At 35.6% G+C, this 17,580-nt stretch overlaps 15 non-coding genes across 15 annotated transcripts; all 15 read left to right on the plus strand.

The window, feature by feature from the left end:
• Positions 1-96: 96 nt before the first annotated feature.
• Positions 97-215, plus strand: LOC143061177 (5S ribosomal RNA). Its single transcript, XR_012974353.1, has one exon. It is a non-coding gene; the product is annotated as a 5S ribosomal RNA (ribosomal RNA).
• A 1,989-nt stretch (positions 216-2,204) lies between these two features.
• Positions 2,205-2,323, plus strand: LOC143061189 (5S ribosomal RNA). Its single transcript, XR_012974364.1, has one exon. It is a non-coding gene; the product is annotated as a 5S ribosomal RNA (ribosomal RNA).
• Positions 2,324-2,465: 142 nt separating this feature from the next.
• Positions 2,466-2,584, plus strand: LOC143061201 (5S ribosomal RNA). The gene has a single exon (XR_012974375.1). It is a non-coding gene; the product is annotated as a 5S ribosomal RNA (ribosomal RNA).
• Positions 2,585-4,574: 1,990 nt separating this feature from the next.
• LOC143061208 (5S ribosomal RNA) lies at positions 4,575-4,693 on the plus strand. The gene has a single exon (XR_012974382.1). It is a non-coding gene; the product is annotated as a 5S ribosomal RNA (ribosomal RNA).
• A 142-nt stretch (positions 4,694-4,835) lies between these two features.
• On the plus strand, positions 4,836-4,954 carry LOC143061209 (5S ribosomal RNA). Its single transcript, XR_012974383.1, has one exon. It is a non-coding gene; the product is annotated as a 5S ribosomal RNA (ribosomal RNA).
• Positions 4,955-6,943: 1,989 nt separating this feature from the next.
• LOC143061178 (5S ribosomal RNA) lies at positions 6,944-7,062 on the plus strand. The gene has a single exon (XR_012974354.1). It is a non-coding gene; the product is annotated as a 5S ribosomal RNA (ribosomal RNA).
• Positions 7,063-7,204: 142 nt separating this feature from the next.
• Positions 7,205-7,323, plus strand: LOC143061179 (5S ribosomal RNA). The gene has a single exon (XR_012974355.1). It is a non-coding gene; the product is annotated as a 5S ribosomal RNA (ribosomal RNA).
• A 1,990-nt stretch (positions 7,324-9,313) lies between these two features.
• LOC143061180 (5S ribosomal RNA) lies at positions 9,314-9,432 on the plus strand. Its single transcript, XR_012974356.1, has one exon. It is a non-coding gene; the product is annotated as a 5S ribosomal RNA (ribosomal RNA).
• A 142-nt stretch (positions 9,433-9,574) lies between these two features.
• On the plus strand, positions 9,575-9,693 carry LOC143061182 (5S ribosomal RNA). The gene has a single exon (XR_012974357.1). It is a non-coding gene; the product is annotated as a 5S ribosomal RNA (ribosomal RNA).
• A 1,990-nt stretch (positions 9,694-11,683) lies between these two features.
• On the plus strand, positions 11,684-11,802 carry LOC143061183 (5S ribosomal RNA). The gene has a single exon (XR_012974358.1). It is a non-coding gene; the product is annotated as a 5S ribosomal RNA (ribosomal RNA).
• Positions 11,803-11,944: 142 nt separating this feature from the next.
• On the plus strand, positions 11,945-12,063 carry LOC143061184 (5S ribosomal RNA). Its single transcript, XR_012974359.1, has one exon. It is a non-coding gene; the product is annotated as a 5S ribosomal RNA (ribosomal RNA).
• A 1,990-nt stretch (positions 12,064-14,053) lies between these two features.
• On the plus strand, positions 14,054-14,172 carry LOC143061185 (5S ribosomal RNA). Its single transcript, XR_012974360.1, has one exon. It is a non-coding gene; the product is annotated as a 5S ribosomal RNA (ribosomal RNA).
• Positions 14,173-14,314: 142 nt separating this feature from the next.
• LOC143061186 (5S ribosomal RNA) lies at positions 14,315-14,433 on the plus strand. The gene has a single exon (XR_012974361.1). It is a non-coding gene; the product is annotated as a 5S ribosomal RNA (ribosomal RNA).
• Positions 14,434-16,425: 1,992 nt separating this feature from the next.
• LOC143061187 (5S ribosomal RNA) lies at positions 16,426-16,544 on the plus strand. Its single transcript, XR_012974362.1, has one exon. It is a non-coding gene; the product is annotated as a 5S ribosomal RNA (ribosomal RNA).
• A 142-nt stretch (positions 16,545-16,686) lies between these two features.
• LOC143061188 (5S ribosomal RNA) lies at positions 16,687-16,805 on the plus strand. Its single transcript, XR_012974363.1, has one exon. It is a non-coding gene; the product is annotated as a 5S ribosomal RNA (ribosomal RNA).
• Positions 16,806-17,580: the final 775 nt, after the last annotated feature.

Consider the following 17,580-nt stretch of genomic DNA (forward strand, 5'->3'; position numbering starts at 1 on the left):
GTAAAGTTTTGCTTCTGAAAAAAATCTATTTTATATAAATTTTGTTCAAAAATGCTACTACCTAACCTTATATATCAAAAACATTAACACTTCTGTGTCTACGACCATATCACGTTGAAAACACCGGTTCTCGTCCGATCACCGAAGTTAAGCAACGTCGAGCCCGGTTAGTACTTGGATGGGTGACCGCCTGGGAATACCGGGTGTTGTAGACATTTTTTTTTACTTACAATTTTGCATTCCTACCAAACATAATTGTTGTATGATTTTTTTTAACTAATTTACTTGGATGTAATATTCAACATATCTAGCTATCAATGAATGAAGAAAACAGAAAATAAATCATTCATAAATTTATTTATTTTTCAATACCCATCTGCATGGTGAAATATTTTTACGTGAAATACATGCAAGTCAAGTTAGATACACTTAAGAATTCCACTCCTTCCACATGCATGTGGCTACATATATTTCTTTTTTTAAATTAGGTCTCGTAAAGGTCGTCTGTGATAATATGGTATCCGCCATTTGTCGTCATTTGAAATCGCCTCTTTTTTTTACCAGGGCTTATATGATTCACTATTTTTCTGAAAGGATTCTGATCAGCAAAAAAAAAATCATTATAGCAAAAACAAATAATAAACAATAAATACTAATTATATCTTGTAAAGTTCTAGTAAAAAATTCGAATATTTGAAACGTCTTTCATCTCGGTCAAGGAAGTCCCGGTTTCGAAGTTTGCCATCTTTGTGTGCTTTCATATCGAAGGCAAAATCTAAATTTCTGGGAAGTCTCTTTATTTCTACGTATATCTGAAAGCAAAAACATATAAAGAAATGATTTTACTACAAATGTATATCAGTTTTACGGCACAATCTAGTTTTTGTGAAATAATACAACACGTTTTCTGAGGAAGAATCGCACGAGAGAAATTGACAAGTTGTACATTAATCGTTAATATTTCTTCACTCGTGGTATTTTGTTTAATTCTTATGACATATTCTGAAAGAAAAATTCCTGCTGAAGATTTTCGTGTATGATTTATATATCAAAAAGTACAATTTATTTGAAACAAATGATTAAAACTTGTCGAACAAGCACACAGATTTTCTTGTCGATCTGTTTGAATTAGATTGTCATGAAAGTTTAAGGGTGCTCTCGTCGAGGTCCGCGTTAGATAGATAATTACACTCTGTGTCAGTGCGAATTGCATATCATTGTAATCTGTCGTTCATTCGCACACATCGTTCAACAACCAAAGCCGCAAAATGTCAGACGCACCAGCACCAGTAGTAAAGACCCAGCTAAGTCACCAAAGAAGAAAGCTGCAGCTAAACCAAAGAAAGTAGCTACTCATCCAAAATACAGCGAGATGGTCGGAAAGGCTATATCTGCTTTGAAAGAGCGTGGAGGCTCCAGCCGTCAAGCCATCCTTAAGTATATCTTAGCAAACTTCAGCGTTGGTAGCGATGCAAAAACAGTCAACACTCACTTGAAGTTAGCTCTGAAATCAGGAGTGAAGAGCAATAGCTTGAAACAGTCGAAGGGTACCGGCGCTTCTGGAAGCTTTAAGATTGGGGAAGTGGCTAAACCAGCTAAGAAACCAGCAAAGAAAGTAGTTAAACCTAAAGCCGCCAAGCCAAAGAAGGCAAAGACACCTACCAAAAAGACTGCCGCAAAGAAACCTGCAGCAAAGAAACCAGCAGGTGAAAAGAAAGCAGCTAAACCAAAAGCAAAGAAACCAGCTGCAAAGAAACCTGCTGCAAAACCTGCTGCCAAATCTGCAAAGAAAGCCACAAAATCTCCCAAGAAGACAAAGGCTGCAGCTAAACCAAAGAAGGCAAAGACACCAAAGAAGAAGTAAATGAAGGAAGCATCATGATGCTTTTAAAGCTTAAACAGCCCTTTTAAGGGCTACCAAATTTTTTCAAAAAGAGTCTGAAATTGTTGCATGGTATTAGTCACAAATAAAATATAGCTTGTCCCATATTCTAAATCTCTCTTTCTTCTCTGCAATTTTTTTTACTATAAAGTCCATGTGTACTTGCTAAATTTTACTATCTTCCACTCTGGATCGTGCAGTAAGTATTTAGTTTTGCTTCTATCTTAAACCTGAAAAAAATCTTTTTTTTATACAAATTCTAGATCTGTTCAAAATTGCTTTACTTCCTAACTTTATATATCAAAAATTTTAACACTTCTGTGTCTACGACCATATCACGTTGAAAACACCGGTTCTCGTCCGATCACCGAAGTTAAGCAACGTCGAGCCCGGTTAGTACTTGGATGGGTGACCGCCTGGGAATACCGGGTGTTGTAGACATTTTTTGTACCTATAATTTTGAATTTCTACCAAACATATTATTATTGTAAAGTTTTGCTTCTGAAAAAAATCTATTTTATATAAATTTTGTTCAAAAATGCTACTACCTAACCTTATATATCAAAAACATTAACACTTCTGTGTCTACGACCATATCACGTTGAAAACACCGGTTCTCGTCCGATCACCGAAGTTAAGCAACGTCGAGCCCGGTTAGTACTTGGATGGGTGACCGCCTGGGAATACCGGGTGTTGTAGACATTTTTTTTTACTTACAATTTTGCATTCCTACCAAACATAATTGTTGTATGATTTTTTTTAACTAATTTACTTGGATGTAATATTCAACATATCTAGCTATCAATGAATGAAGAAAACAGAAAATAAATCATTCATAAATTTATTTATTTTTCAATACCCATCTGCATGGTGAAATATTTTTACGTGAAATACATGCAAGTCAAGTTAGATACACTTAAGAATTCCACTCCTTCCACATGCATGTGGCTACATATATTTCTTTTTTTAAATTAGGTCTCGTAAAGGTCGTCTGTGATAATATGGTATCCGCCATTTGTCGTCATTTGAAATCGCCTCTTTTTTTTACCAGGGCTTATATGATTCACTATTTTTCTGAAAGGATTCTGATCAGCAAAAAAAAAATCATTATAGCAAAAACAAATAATAAACAATAAATACTAATTATATCTTGTAAAGTTCTAGTAAAAAATTCGAATATTTGAAACGTCTTTCATCTCGGTCAAGGAAGTCCCGGTTTCGAAGTTTGCCATCTTTGTGTGCTTTCATATCGAAGGCAAAATCTAAATTTCTGGGAAGTCTCTTTATTTCTACGTATATCTGAAAGCAAAAACATATAAAGAAATGATTTTACTACAAATGTATATCAGTTTTACGGCACAATCTAGTTTTTGTGAAATAATACAACACGTTTTCTGAGGAAGAATCGCACGAGAGAAATTGACAAGTTGTACATTAATCGTTAATATTTCTTCACTCGTGGTATTTTGTTTAATTCTTATGACATATTCTGAAAGAAAAATTCCTGCTGAAGATTTTCGTGTATGATTTATATATCAAAAAGTACAATTTATTTGAAACAAATGATTAAAACTTGTCGAACAAGCACACAGATTTTCTTGTCGATCTGTTTGAATTAGATTGTCATGAAAGTTTAAGGGTGCTCTCGTCGAGGTCCGCGTTAGATAGATAATTACACTCTGTGTCAGTGCGAATTGCATATCATTGTAATCTGTCGTTCATTCGCACACATCGTTCAACAACCAAAGCCGCAAAATGTCAGACGCACCAGCACCAGTAGTAAAGACCCCAGCTAAGTCACCAAAGAAGAAAGCTGCAGCTAAACCAAAGAAAGTAGCTACTCATCCAAAATACAGCGAGATGGTCGGAAAGGCTATATCTGCTTTGAAAGAGCGTGGAGGCTCCAGCCGTCAAGCCATCCTTAAGTATATCTTAGCAAACTTCAGCGTTGGTAGCGATGCAAAAACAGTCAACACTCACTTGAAGTTAGCTCTGAAATCAGGAGTGAAGAGCAATAGCTTGAAACAGTCGAAGGGTACCGGCGCTTCTGGAAGCTTTAAGATTGGGGAAGTGGCTAAACCAGCTAAGAAACCAGCAAAGAAAGTAGTTAAACCTAAAGCCGCCAAGCCAAAGAAGGCAAAGACACCTACCAAAAAGACTGCCGCAAAGAAACCTGCAGCAAAGAAACCAGCAGGTGAAAAGAAAGCAGCTAAACCAAAAGCAAAGAAACCAGCTGCAAAGAAACCTGCTGCAAAACCTGCTGCCAAATCTGCAAAGAAAGCCACAAAATCTCCCAAGAAGACAAAGGCTGCAGCTAAACCAAAGAAGGCAAAGACACCAAAGAAGAAGTAAATGAAGGAAGCATCATGATGCTTTTAAAGCTTAAACAGCCCTTTTAAGGGCTACCAAATTTTTTCAAAAAGAGTCTGAAATTGTTGCATGGTATTAGTCACAAATAAAATATAGCTTGTCCCATATTCTAAATCTCTCTTTCTTCTCTGCAATTTTTTTTACTATAAAGTCCATGTGTACTTGCTAAATTTTACTATCTTCCACTCTGGATCGTGCAGTAAGTATTTAGTTTTGCTTCTATCTTAAACCTGAAAAAAATCTTTTTTTTATACAAATTCTAGATCTGTTCAAAATTGCTTTACTTCCTAACTTTATATATCAAAAATTTTAACACTTCTGTGTCTACGACCATATCACGTTGAAAACACCGGTTCTCGTCCGATCACCGAAGTTAAGCAACGTCGAGCCCGGTTAGTACTTGGATGGGTGACCGCCTGGGAATACCGGGTGTTGTAGACATTTTTTGTACCTATAATTTTGAATTTCTACCAAACATATTATTATTGTAAAGTTTTGCTTCTGAAAAAAATCTATTTTATATAAATTTTGTTCAAAAATGCTACTACCTAACCTTATATATCAAAAACATTAACACTTCTGTGTCTACGACCATATCACGTTGAAAACACCGGTTCTCGTCCGATCACCGAAGTTAAGCAACGTCGAGCCCGGTTAGTACTTGGATGGGTGACCGCCTGGGAATACCGGGTGTTGTAGACATTTTTTTTACTTACAATTTTGCATTCCTACCAAACATAATTGTTGTATGATTTTTTTTAACTAATTTACTTGGATGTAATATTCAACATATCTAGCTATCAATGAATGAAGAAAACAGAAAATAAATCATTCATAAATTTATTTATTTTTCAATACCCATCTGCATGGTGAAATATTTTTACGTGAAATACATGCAAGTCAAGTTAGATACACTTAAGAATTCCACTCCTTCCACATGCATGTGGCTACATATATTTCTTTTTTTAAATTAGGTCTCGTAAAGGTCGTCTGTGATAATATGGTATCCGCCATTTGTCGTCATTTGAAATCGCCTCTTTTTTTTACCAGGGCTTATATGATTCACTATTTTTCTGAAAGGATTCTGATCAGCAAAAAAAAATCATTATAGCAAAAACAAATAATAAACAATAAATACTAATTATATCTTGTAAAGTTCTAGTAAAAAATTCGAATATTTGAAACGTCTTTCATCTCGGTCAAGGAAGTCCCGGTTTTCGAAGTTTGCCATCTTTGTGTGCTTTCATATCGAAGGCAAAATCTAAATTTCTGGGAAGTCTCTTTATTTCTACGTATATCTGAAAGCAAAAACATATAAAGAAATGATTTTACTACAAATGTATATCAGTTTTACGGCACAATCTAGTTTTTGTGAAATAATACAACACGTTTTCTGAGGAAGAATCGCACGAGAGAAATTGACAAGTTGTACATTAATCGTTAATATTTCTTCACTCGTGGTATTTTGTTTAATTCTTATGACATATTCTGAAAGAAAAATTCCTGCTGAAGATTTTCGTGTATGATTTATATATCAAAAAGTACAATTTATTTGAAACAAATGATTAAAACTTGTCGAACAAGCACACAGATTTTCTTGTCGATCTGTTTGAATTAGATTGTCATGAAAGTTTAAGGGTGCTCTCGTCGAGGTCCGCGTTAGATAGATAATTACACTCTGTGTCAGTGCGAATTGCATATCATTGTAATCTGTCGTTCATTCGCACACATCGTTCAACAACCAAAGCCGCAAAATGTCAGACGCACCAGCACCAGTAGTAAAGACCCCAGCTAAGTCACCAAAGAAGAAAGCTGCAGCTAAACCAAAGAAAGTAGCTACTCATCCAAAATACAGCGAGATGGTCGGAAAGGCTATATCTGCTTTGAAAGAGCGTGGAGGCTCCAGCCGTCAAGCCATCCTTAAGTATATCTTAGCAAACTTCAGCGTTGGTAGCGATGCAAAAACAGTCAACACTCACTTGAAGTTAGCTCTGAAATCAGGAGTGAAGAGCAATAGCTTGAAACAGTCGAAGGGTACCGGCGCTTCTGGAAGCTTTAAGATTGGGGAAGTGGCTAAACCAGCTAAGAAACCAGCAAAGAAAGTAGTTAAACCTAAAGCCGCCAAGCCAAAGAAGGCAAAGACACCTACCAAAAAGACTGCCGCAAAGAAACCTGCAGCAAAGAAACCAGCAGGTGAAAAGAAAGCAGCTAAACCAAAAGCAAAGAAACCAGCTGCAAAGAAACCTGCTGCAAAACCTGCTGCCAAATCTGCAAAGAAAGCCACAAAATCTCCCAAGAAGACAAAGGCTGCAGCTAAACCAAAGAAGGCAAAGACACCAAAGAAGAAGTAAATGAAGGAAGCATCATGATGCTTTTAAAGCTTAAACAGCCCTTTTAAGGGCTACCAAATTTTTTCAAAAAGAGTCTGAAATTGTTGCATGGTATTAGTCACAAATAAAATATAGCTTGTCCCATATTCTAAATCTCTCTTTCTTCTCTGCAATTTTTTTTACTATAAAGTCCATGTGTACTTGCTAAATTTTACTATCTTCCACTCTGGATCGTGCAGTAAGTATTTAGTTTTGCTTCTATCTTAAACCTGAAAAAAATCTTTTTTTTATACAAATTCTAGATCTGTTCAAAATTGCTTTACTTCCTAACTTTATATATCAAAAATTTTAACACTTCTGTGTCTACGACCATATCACGTTGAAAACACCGGTTCTCGTCCGATCACCGAAGTTAAGCAACGTCGAGCCCGGTTAGTACTTGGATGGGTGACCGCCTGGGAATACCGGGTGTTGTAGACATTTTTTGTACCTATAATTTTGAATTTCTACCAAACATATTATTATTGTAAAGTTTTGCTTCTGAAAAAAATCTATTTTATATAAATTTTGTTCAAAAATGCTACTACCTAACCTTATATATCAAAAACATTAACACTTCTGTGTCTACGACCATATCACGTTGAAAACACCGGTTCTCGTCCGATCACCGAAGTTAAGCAACGTCGAGCCCGGTTAGTACTTGGATGGGTGACCGCCTGGGAATACCGGGTGTTGTAGACATTTTTTTTTACTTACAATTTTGCATTCCTACCAAACATAATTGTTGTATGATTTTTTTTAACTAATTTACTTGGATGTAATATTCAACATATCTAGCTATCAATGAATGAAGAAAACAGAAAATAAATCATTCATAAATTTATTTATTTTTCAATACCCATCTGCATGGTGAAATATTTTTACGTGAAATACATGCAAGTCAAGTTAGATACACTTAAGAATTCCACTCCTTCCACATGCATGTGGCTACATATATTTCTTTTTTTAAATTAGGTCTCGTAAAGGTCGTCTGTGATAATATGGTATCCGCCATTTGTCGTCATTTGAAATCGCCTCTTTTTTTTACCAGGGCTTATATGATTCACTATTTTTCTGAAAGGATTCTGATCAGCAAAAAAAAAATCATTATAGCAAAAACAAATAATAAACAATAAATACTAATTATATCTTGTAAAGTTCTAGTAAAAAATTCGAATATTTGAAACGTCTTTCATCTCGGTCAAGGAAGTCCCGGTTTCGAAGTTTGCCATCTTTGTGTGCTTTCATATCGAAGGCAAAATCTAAATTTCTGGGAAGTCTCTTTATTTCTACGTATATCTGAAAGCAAAAACATATAAAGAAATGATTTTACTACAAATGTATATCAGTTTTACGGCACAATCTAGTTTTTGTGAAATAATACAACACGTTTTCTGAGGAAGAATCGCACGAGAGAAATTGACAAGTTGTACATTAATCGTTAATATTTCTTCACTCGTGGTATTTTGTTTAATTCTTATGACATATTCTGAAAGAAAAATTCCTGCTGAAGATTTTCGTGTATGATTTATATATCAAAAAGTACAATTTATTTGAAACAAATGATTAAAACTTGTCGAACAAGCACACAGATTTTCTTGTCGATCTGTTTGAATTAGATTGTCATGAAAGTTTAAGGGTGCTCTCGTCGAGGTCCGCGTTAGATAGATAATTACACTCTGTGTCAGTGCGAATTGCATATCATTGTAATCTGTCGTTCATTCGCACACATCGTTCAACAACCAAAGCCGCAAAATGTCAGACGCACCAGCACCAGTAGTAAAGACCCCAGCTAAGTCACCAAAGAAGAAAGCTGCAGCTAAACCAAAGAAAGTAGCTACTCATCCAAAATACAGCGAGATGGTCGGAAAGGCTATATCTGCTTTGAAAGAGCGTGGAGGCTCCAGCCGTCAAGCCATCCTTAAGTATATCTTAGCAAACTTCAGCGTTGGTAGCGATGCAAAAACAGTCAACACTCACTTGAAGTTAGCTCTGAAATCAGGAGTGAAGAGCAATAGCTTGAAACAGTCGAAGGGTACCGGCGCTTCTGGAAGCTTTAAGATTGGGGAAGTGGCTAAACCAGCTAAGAAACCAGCAAAGAAAGTAGTTAAACCTAAAGCCGCCAAGCCAAAGAAGGCAAAGACACCTACCAAAAAGACTGCCGCAAAGAAACCTGCAGCAAAGAAACCAGCAGGTGAAAAGAAAGCAGCTAAACCAAAAGCAAAGAAACCAGCTGCAAAGAAACCTGCTGCAAAACCTGCTGCCAAATCTGCAAAGAAAGCCACAAAATCTCCCAAGAAGACAAAGGCTGCAGCTAAACCAAAGAAGGCAAAGACACCAAAGAAGAAGTAAATGAAGGAAGCATCATGATGCTTTTAAAGCTTAAACAGCCCTTTTAAGGGCTACCAAATTTTTTCAAAAAGAGTCTGAAATTGTTGCATGGTATTAGTCACAAATAAAATATAGCTTGTCCCATATTCTAAATCTCTCTTTCTTCTCTGCAATTTTTTTTACTATAAAGTCCATGTGTACTTGCTAAATTTTACTATCTTCCACTCTGGATCGTGCAGTAAGTATTTAGTTTTGCTTCTATCTTAAACCTGAAAAAAATCTTTTTTTTATACAAATTCTAGATCTGTTCAAAATTGCTTTACTTCCTAACTTTATATATCAAAAATTTTAACACTTCTGTGTCTACGACCATATCACGTTGAAAACACCGGTTCTCGTCCGATCACCGAAGTTAAGCAACGTCGAGCCCGGTTAGTACTTGGATGGGTGACCGCCTGGGAATACCGGGTGTTGTAGACATTTTTTGTACCTATAATTTTGAATTTCTACCAAACATATTATTATTGTAAAGTTTTGCTTCTGAAAAAAATCTATTTTATATAAATTTTGTTCAAAAATGCTACTACCTAACCTTATATATCAAAAACATTAACACTTCTGTGTCTACGACCATATCACGTTGAAAACACCGGTTCTCGTCCGATCACCGAAGTTAAGCAACGTCGAGCCCGGTTAGTACTTGGATGGGTGACCGCCTGGGAATACCGGGTGTTGTAGACATTTTTTTTTACTTACAATTTTGCATTCCTACCAAACATAATTGTTGTATGATTTTTTTTAACTAATTTACTTGGATGTAATATTCAACATATCTAGCTATCAATGAATGAAGAAAACAGAAAATAAATCATTCATAAATTTATTTATTTTTCAATACCCATCTGCATGGTGAAATATTTTTACGTGAAATACATGCAAGTCAAGTTAGATACACTTAAGAATTCCACTCCTTCCACATGCATGTGGCTACATATATTTCTTTTTTTAAATTAGGTCTCGTAAAGGTCGTCTGTGATAATATGGTATCCGCCATTTGTCGTCATTTGAAATCGCCTCTTTTTTTTACCAGGGCTTATATGATTCACTATTTTTCTGAAAGGATTCTGATCAGCAAAAAAAAAATCATTATAGCAAAAACAAATAATAAACAATAAATACTAATTATATCTTGTAAAGTTCTAGTAAAAAATTCGAATATTTGAAACGTCTTTCATCTCGGTCAAGGAAGTCCCGGTTTCGAAGTTTGCCATCTTTGTGTGCTTTCATATCGAAGGCAAAATCTAAATTTCTGGGAAGTCTCTTTATTTCTACGTATATCTGAAAGCAAAAACATATAAAGAAATGATTTTACTACAAATGTATATCAGTTTTACGGCACAATCTAGTTTTTGTGAAATAATACAACACGTTTTCTGAGGAAGAATCGCACGAGAGAAATTGACAAGTTGTACATTAATCGTTAATATTTCTTCACTCGTGGTATTTTGTTTAATTCTTATGACATATTCTGAAAGAAAAATTCCTGCTGAAGATTTTCGTGTATGATTTATATATCAAAAAGTACAATTTATTTGAAACAAATGATTAAAACTTGTCGAACAAGCACACAGATTTTCTTGTCGATCTGTTTGAATTAGATTGTCATGAAAGTTTAAGGGTGCTCTCGTCGAGGTCCGCGTTAGATAGATAATTACACTCTGTGTCAGTGCGAATTGCATATCATTGTAATCTGTCGTTCATTCGCACACATCGTTCAACAACCAAAGCCGCAAAATGTCAGACGCACCAGCACCAGTAGTAAAGACCCCAGCTAAGTCACCAAAGAAGAAAGCTGCAGCTAAACCAAAGAAAGTAGCTACTCATCCAAAATACAGCGAGATGGTCGGAAAGGCTATATCTGCTTTGAAAGAGCGTGGAGGCTCCAGCCGTCAAGCCATCCTTAAGTATATCTTAGCAAACTTCAGCGTTGGTAGCGATGCAAAAACAGTCAACACTCACTTGAAGTTAGCTCTGAAATCAGGAGTGAAGAGCAATAGCTTGAAACAGTCGAAGGGTACCGGCGCTTCTGGAAGCTTTAAGATTGGGGAAGTGGCTAAACCAGCTAAGAAACCAGCAAAGAAAGTAGTTAAACCTAAAGCCGCCAAGCCAAAGAAGGCAAAGACACCTACCAAAAAGACTGCCGCAAAGAAACCTGCAGCAAAGAAACCAGCAGGTGAAAAGAAAGCAGCTAAACCAAAAGCAAAGAAACCAGCTGCAAAGAAACCTGCTGCAAAACCTGCTGCCAAATCTGCAAAGAAAGCCACAAAATCTCCCAAGAAGACAAAGGCTGCAGCTAAACCAAAGAAGGCAAAGACACCAAAGAAGAAGTAAATGAAGGAAGCATCATGATGCTTTTAAAGCTTAAACAGCCCTTTTAAGGGCTACCAAATTTTTTCAAAAAGAGTCTGAAATTGTTGCATGGTATTAGTCACAAATAAAATATAGCTTGTCCCATATTCTAAATCTCTCTTTCTTCTCTGCAATTTTTTTTACTATAAAGTCCATGTGTACTTGCTAAATTTTACTATCTTCCACTCTGGATCGTGCAGTAAGTATTTAGTTTTGCTTCTATCTTAAACCTGAAAAAAATCTTTTTTTTATACAAATTCTAGATCTGTTCAAAATTGCTTTACTTCCTAACTTTATATATCAAAAATTTTAACACTTCTGTGTCTACGACCATATCACGTTGAAAACACCGGTTCTCGTCCGATCACCGAAGTTAAGCAACGTCGAGCCCGGTTAGTACTTGGATGGGTGACCGCCTGGGAATACCGGGTGTTGTAGACATTTTTTGTACCTATAATTTTGAATTTCTACCAAACATATTATTATTGTAAAGTTTTGCTTCTGAAAAAAATCTATTTTATATAAATTTTGTTCAAAAATGCTACTACCTAACCTTATATATCAAAAACATTAACACTTCTGTGTCTACGACCATATCACGTTGAAAACACCGGTTCTCGTCCGATCACCGAAGTTAAGCAACGTCGAGCCCGGTTAGTACTTGGATGGGTGACCGCCTGGGAATACCGGGTGTTGTAGACATTTTTTTTTACTTACAATTTTGCATTCCTACCAAACATAATTGTTGTATGATTTTTTTTAACTAATTTACTTGGATGTAATATTCAACATATCTAGCTATCAATGAATGAAGAAAACAGAAAATAAATCATTCATAAATTTATTTATTTTTCAATACCCATCTGCATGGTGAAATATTTTTACGTGAAATACATGCAAGTCAAGTTAGATACACTTAAGAATTCCACTCCTTCCACATGCATGTGGCTACATATATTTCTTTTTTTAAATTAGGTCTCGTAAAGGTCGTCTGTGATAATATGGTATCCGCCATTTGTCGTCATTTGAAATCGCCTCTTTTTTTTACCAGGGCTTATATGATTCACTATTTTTCTGAAAGGATTCTGATCAGCAAAAAAAAAATCATTATAGCAAAAACAAATAATAAACAATAAATACTAATTATATCTTGTAAAGTTCTAGTAAAAAATTCGAATATTTGAAACGTCTTTCATCTCGGTCAAGGAAGTCCCGGTTTCGAAGTTTGCCATCTTTGTGTGCTTTCATATCGAAGGCAAAATCTAAATTTCTGGGAAGTCTCTTTATTTCTACGTATATCTGAAAGCAAAAACATATAAAGAAATGATTTTACTACAAATGTATATCAGTTTTACGGCACAATCTAGTTTTTGTGAAATAATACAACACGTTTTCTGAGGAAGAATCGCACGAGAGAAATTGACAAGTTGTACATTAATCGTTAATATTTCTTCACTCGTGGTATTTTGTTTAATTCTTATGACATATTCTGAAAGAAAAATTCCTGCTGAAGATTTTCGTGTATGATTTATATATCAAAAAGTACAATTTATTTGAAACAAATGATTAAAACTTGTCGAACAAGCACACAGATTTTCTTGTCGATCTGTTTGAATTAGATTGTCATGAAAGTTTAAGGGTGCTCTCGTCGAGGTCCGCGTTAGATAGATAATTACACTCTGTGTCAGTGCGAATTGCATATCATTGTAATCTGTCGTTCATTCGCACACATCGTTCAACAACCAAAGCCGCAAAATGTCAGACGCACCAGCACCAGTAGTAAAGACCCCAGCTAAGTCACCAAAGAAGAAAGCTGCAGCTAAACCAAAGAAAGTAGCTACTCATCCAAAATACAGCGAGATGGTCGGAAAGGCTATATCTGCTTTGAAAGAGCGTGGAGGCTCCAGCCGTCAAGCCATCCTTAAGTATATCTTAGCAAACTTCAGCGTTGGTAGCGATGCAAAAACAGTCAACACTCACTTGAAGTTAGCTCTGAAATCAGGAGTGAAGAGCAATAGCTTGAAACAGTCGAAGGGTACCGGCGCTTCTGGAAGCTTTAAGATTGGGGAAGTGGCTAAACCAGCTAAGAAACCAGCAAAGAAAGTAGTTAAACCTAAAGCCGCCAAGCCAAAGAAGGCAAAGACACCTACCAAAAAGACTGCCGCAAAGAAACCTGCAGCAAAGAAACCAGCAGGTGAAAAGAAAGCAGCTAAACCAAAAGCAAAGAAACCAGCTGCAAAGAAACCTGCTGCAAAACCTGCTGCCAAATCTGCAAAGAAAGCCACAAAATCTCCCAAGAAGACAAAGGCTGCAGCTAAACCAAAGAAGGCAAAGACACCAAAGAAGAAGTAAATGAAGGAAGCATCATGATGCTTTTAAAGCTTAAACAGCCCTTTTAAGGGCTACCAAATTTTTTCAAAAAGAGTCTGAAATTGTTGCATGGTATTAGTCACAAATAAAATATAGCTTGTCCCATATTCTAAATCTCTCTTTCTTCTCTGCAATTTTTTTTACTATAAAGTCCATGTGTACTTGCTAAATTTTACTATCTTCCACTCTGGATCGTGCAGTAAGTATTTAGTTTTGCTTCTATCTTAAACCTGAAAAAAATCTTTTTTTTATACAAATTCTAGATCTGTTCAAAATTGCTTTACTTCCTAACTTTATATATCAAAAATTTTAACACTTCTGTGTCTACGACCATATCACGTTGAAAACACCGGTTCTCGTCCGATCACCGAAGTTAAGCAACGTCGAGCCCGGTTAGTACTTGGATGGGTGACCGCCTGGGAATACCGGGTGTTGTAGACATTTTTTGTACCTATAATTTTGAATTTCTACCAAACATATTATTATTGTAAAGTTTTGCTTCTGAAAAAAATCTATTTTATATAAATTTTGTTCAAAAATGCTACTACCTAACCTTATATATCAAAAACATTAACACTTCTGTGTCTACGACCATATCACGTTGAAAACACCGGTTCTCGTCCGATCACCGAAGTTAAGCAACGTCGAGCCCGGTTAGTACTTGGATGGGTGACCGCCTGGGAATACCGGGTGTTGTAGACATTTTTTTTTACTTACAATTTTGCATTCCTACCAAACATAATTGTTGTATGATTTTTTTTAACTAATTTACTTGGATGTAATATTCAACATATCTAGCTATCAATGAATGAAGAAAACAGAAAATAAATCATTCATAAATTTTTTTTTATTTTTCAATACCCATCTGCATGGTGAAATATTTTTACGTGAAATACATGCAAGTCAAGTTAGATACACTTAAGAATTCCACTCCTTCCACATGCATGTGGCTACATATATTTCTTTTTTTAAATTAGGTCTCGTAAAGGTCGTCTGTGATAATATGGTATCCGCCATTTGTCGTCATTTGAAATCGCCTCTTTTTTTTACCAGGGCTTATATGATTCACTATTTTTCTGAAAGGATTCTGATCAGCAAAAAAAAAATCATTATAGCAAAAACAAATAATAAACAATAAATACTAATTATATCTTGTAAAGTTCTAGTAAAAAATTCGAATATTTGAAACGTCTTTCATCTCGGTCAAGGAAGTCCCGGTTTCGAAGTTTGCCATCTTTGTGTGCTTTCATATCGAAGGCAAAATCTAAATTTCTGGGAAGTCTCTTTATTTCTACGTATATCTGAAAGCAAAAACATATAAAGAAATGATTTTACTACAAATGTATATCAGTTTTACGGCACAATCTAGTTTTTGTGAAATAATACAACACGTTTTCTGAGGAAGAATCGCACGAGAGAAATTGACAAGTTGTACATTAATCGTTAATATTTCTTCACTCGTGGTATTTTGTTTAATTCTTATGACATATTCTGAAAGAAAAATTCCTGCTGAAGATTTTCGTGTATGATTTATATATCAAAAAGTACAATTTATTTGAAACAAATGATTAAAACTTGTCGAACAAGCACACAGATTTTCTTGTCGATCTGTTTGAATTAGATTGTCATGAAAGTTTAAGGGTGCTCTCGTCGAGGTCCGCGTTAGATAGATAATTACACTCTGTGTCAGTGCGAATTGCATATCATTGTAATCTGTCGTTCATTCGCACACATCGTTCAACAACCAAAGCCGCAAAATGTCAGACGCACCAGCACCAGTAGTAAAGACCCCAGCTAAGTCACCAAAGAAGAAAGCTGCAGCTAAACCAAAGAAAGTAGCTACTCATCCAAAATACAGCGAGATGGTCGGAAAGGCTATATCTGCTTTGAAAGAGCGTGGAGGCTCCAGCCGTCAAGCCATCCTTAAGTATATCTTAGCAAACTTCAGCGTTGGTAGCGATGCAAAAACAGTCAACACTCACTTGAAGTTAGCTCTGAAATCAGGAGTGAAGAGCAATAGCTTGAAACAGTCGAAGGGTACCGGCGCTTCTGGAAGCTTTAAGATTGGGGAAGTGGCTAAACCAGCTAAGAAACCAGCAAAGAAAGTAGTTAAACCTAAAGCCGCCAAGCCAAAGAAGGCAAAGACACCTACCAAAAAGACTGCCGCAAAGAAACCTGCAGCAAAGAAACCAGCAGGTGAAAAGAAAGCAGCTAAACCAAAAGCAAAGAAACCAGCTGCAAAGAAACCTGCTGCAAAACCTGCTGCCAAATCTGCAAAGAAAGCCACAAAATCTCCCAAGAAGACAAAGGCTGCAGCTAAACCAAAGAAGGCAAAGACACCAAAGAAGAAGTAAATGAAGGAAGCATCATGATGCTTTTAAAGCTTAAACAGCCCTTTTAAGGGCTACCAAATTTTTTCAAAAAGAGTCTGAAATTGTTGCATGGTATTAGTCACAAATAAAATATAGCTTGTCCCATATTCTAAATCTCTCTTTCTTCTCTGCAATTTTTTTTACTATAAAGTCCATGTGTACTTGCTAAATTTTACTATCTTCCACTCTGGATCGTGCAGTAAGTATTTAGTTTTGCTTCTATCTTAAACCTGAAAAAAATCTTTTTTTTATACAAATTCTAGATCTGTTCAAAATTGCTTTACTTCCTAACTTTATATATCAAAAATTTTAACACTTCTGTGTCTACGACCATATCACGTTGAAAACACCGGTTCTCGTCCGATCACCGAAGTTAAGCAACGTCGAGCCCGGTTAGTACTTGGATGGGTGACCGCCTGGGAATACCGGGTGTTGTAGACATTTTTTGTACCTATAATTTTGAATTTCTACCAAACATATTATTATTGTAAAGTTTTGCTTCTGAAAAAAATCTATTTTATATAAATTTTGTTCAAAAATGCTACTACCTAACCTTATATATCAAAAACATTAACACTTCTGTGTCTACGACCATATCACGTTGAAAACACCGGTTCTCGTCCGATCACCGAAGTTAAGCAACGTCGAGCCCGGTTAGTACTTGGATGGGTGACCGCCTGGGAATACCGGGTGTTGTAGACATTTTTTTTTACTTACAATTTTGCATTCCTACCAAACATAATTGTTGTATGATTTTTTTTAACTAATTTACTTGGATGTAATATTCAACATATCTAGCTATCAATGAATGAAGAAAACAGAAAATAAATCATTCATAAATTTATTTATTTTTCAATACCCATCTGCATGGTGAAATATTTTTACGTGAAATACATGCAAGTCAAGTTAGATACACTTAAGAATTCCACTCCTTCCACATGCATGTGGCTACATATATTTCTTTTTTTAAATTAGGTCTCGTAAAGGTCGTCTGTGATAATATGGTATCCGCCATTTGTCGTCATTTGAAATCGCCTCTTTTTTTTACCAGGGCTTATATGATTCACTATTTTTCTGAAAGGATTCTGATCAGCAAAAAAAAAATCATTATAGCAAAAACAAATAATAAACAATAAATACTAATTATATCTTGTAAAGTTCTAGTAAAAAATTCGAATATTTGAAACGTCTTTCATCTCGGTCAAGGAAGTCCCGGTTTCGAAGTTTGCCATCTTTGTGTGCTTTCATATCGAAGGCAAAATCTAAATTTCTGGGAAGTCTCTTTATTTCTACGTATATCTGAAAGCAAAAACATATAAAGAAATGATTTTACTACAAATGTATATCAGTTTTACGGCACAATCTAGTTTTTGTGAAATAATACAACACGTTTTCTGAGGAAGAATCGCACGAGAGAAATTGACAAGTTGTACATTAATCGTTAATATTTCTTCACTCGTGGTATTTTGTTTAATTC

This window comes from Mytilus galloprovincialis, unplaced genomic scaffold (genome assembly GCF_965363235.1).
Source record: "Mytilus galloprovincialis unplaced genomic scaffold, xbMytGall1.hap1.1 HAP1_SCAFFOLD_245, whole genome shotgun sequence".
Lineage (NCBI taxonomy): Eukaryota > Metazoa > Mollusca > Bivalvia > Mytilida > Mytilidae > Mytilus > Mytilus galloprovincialis.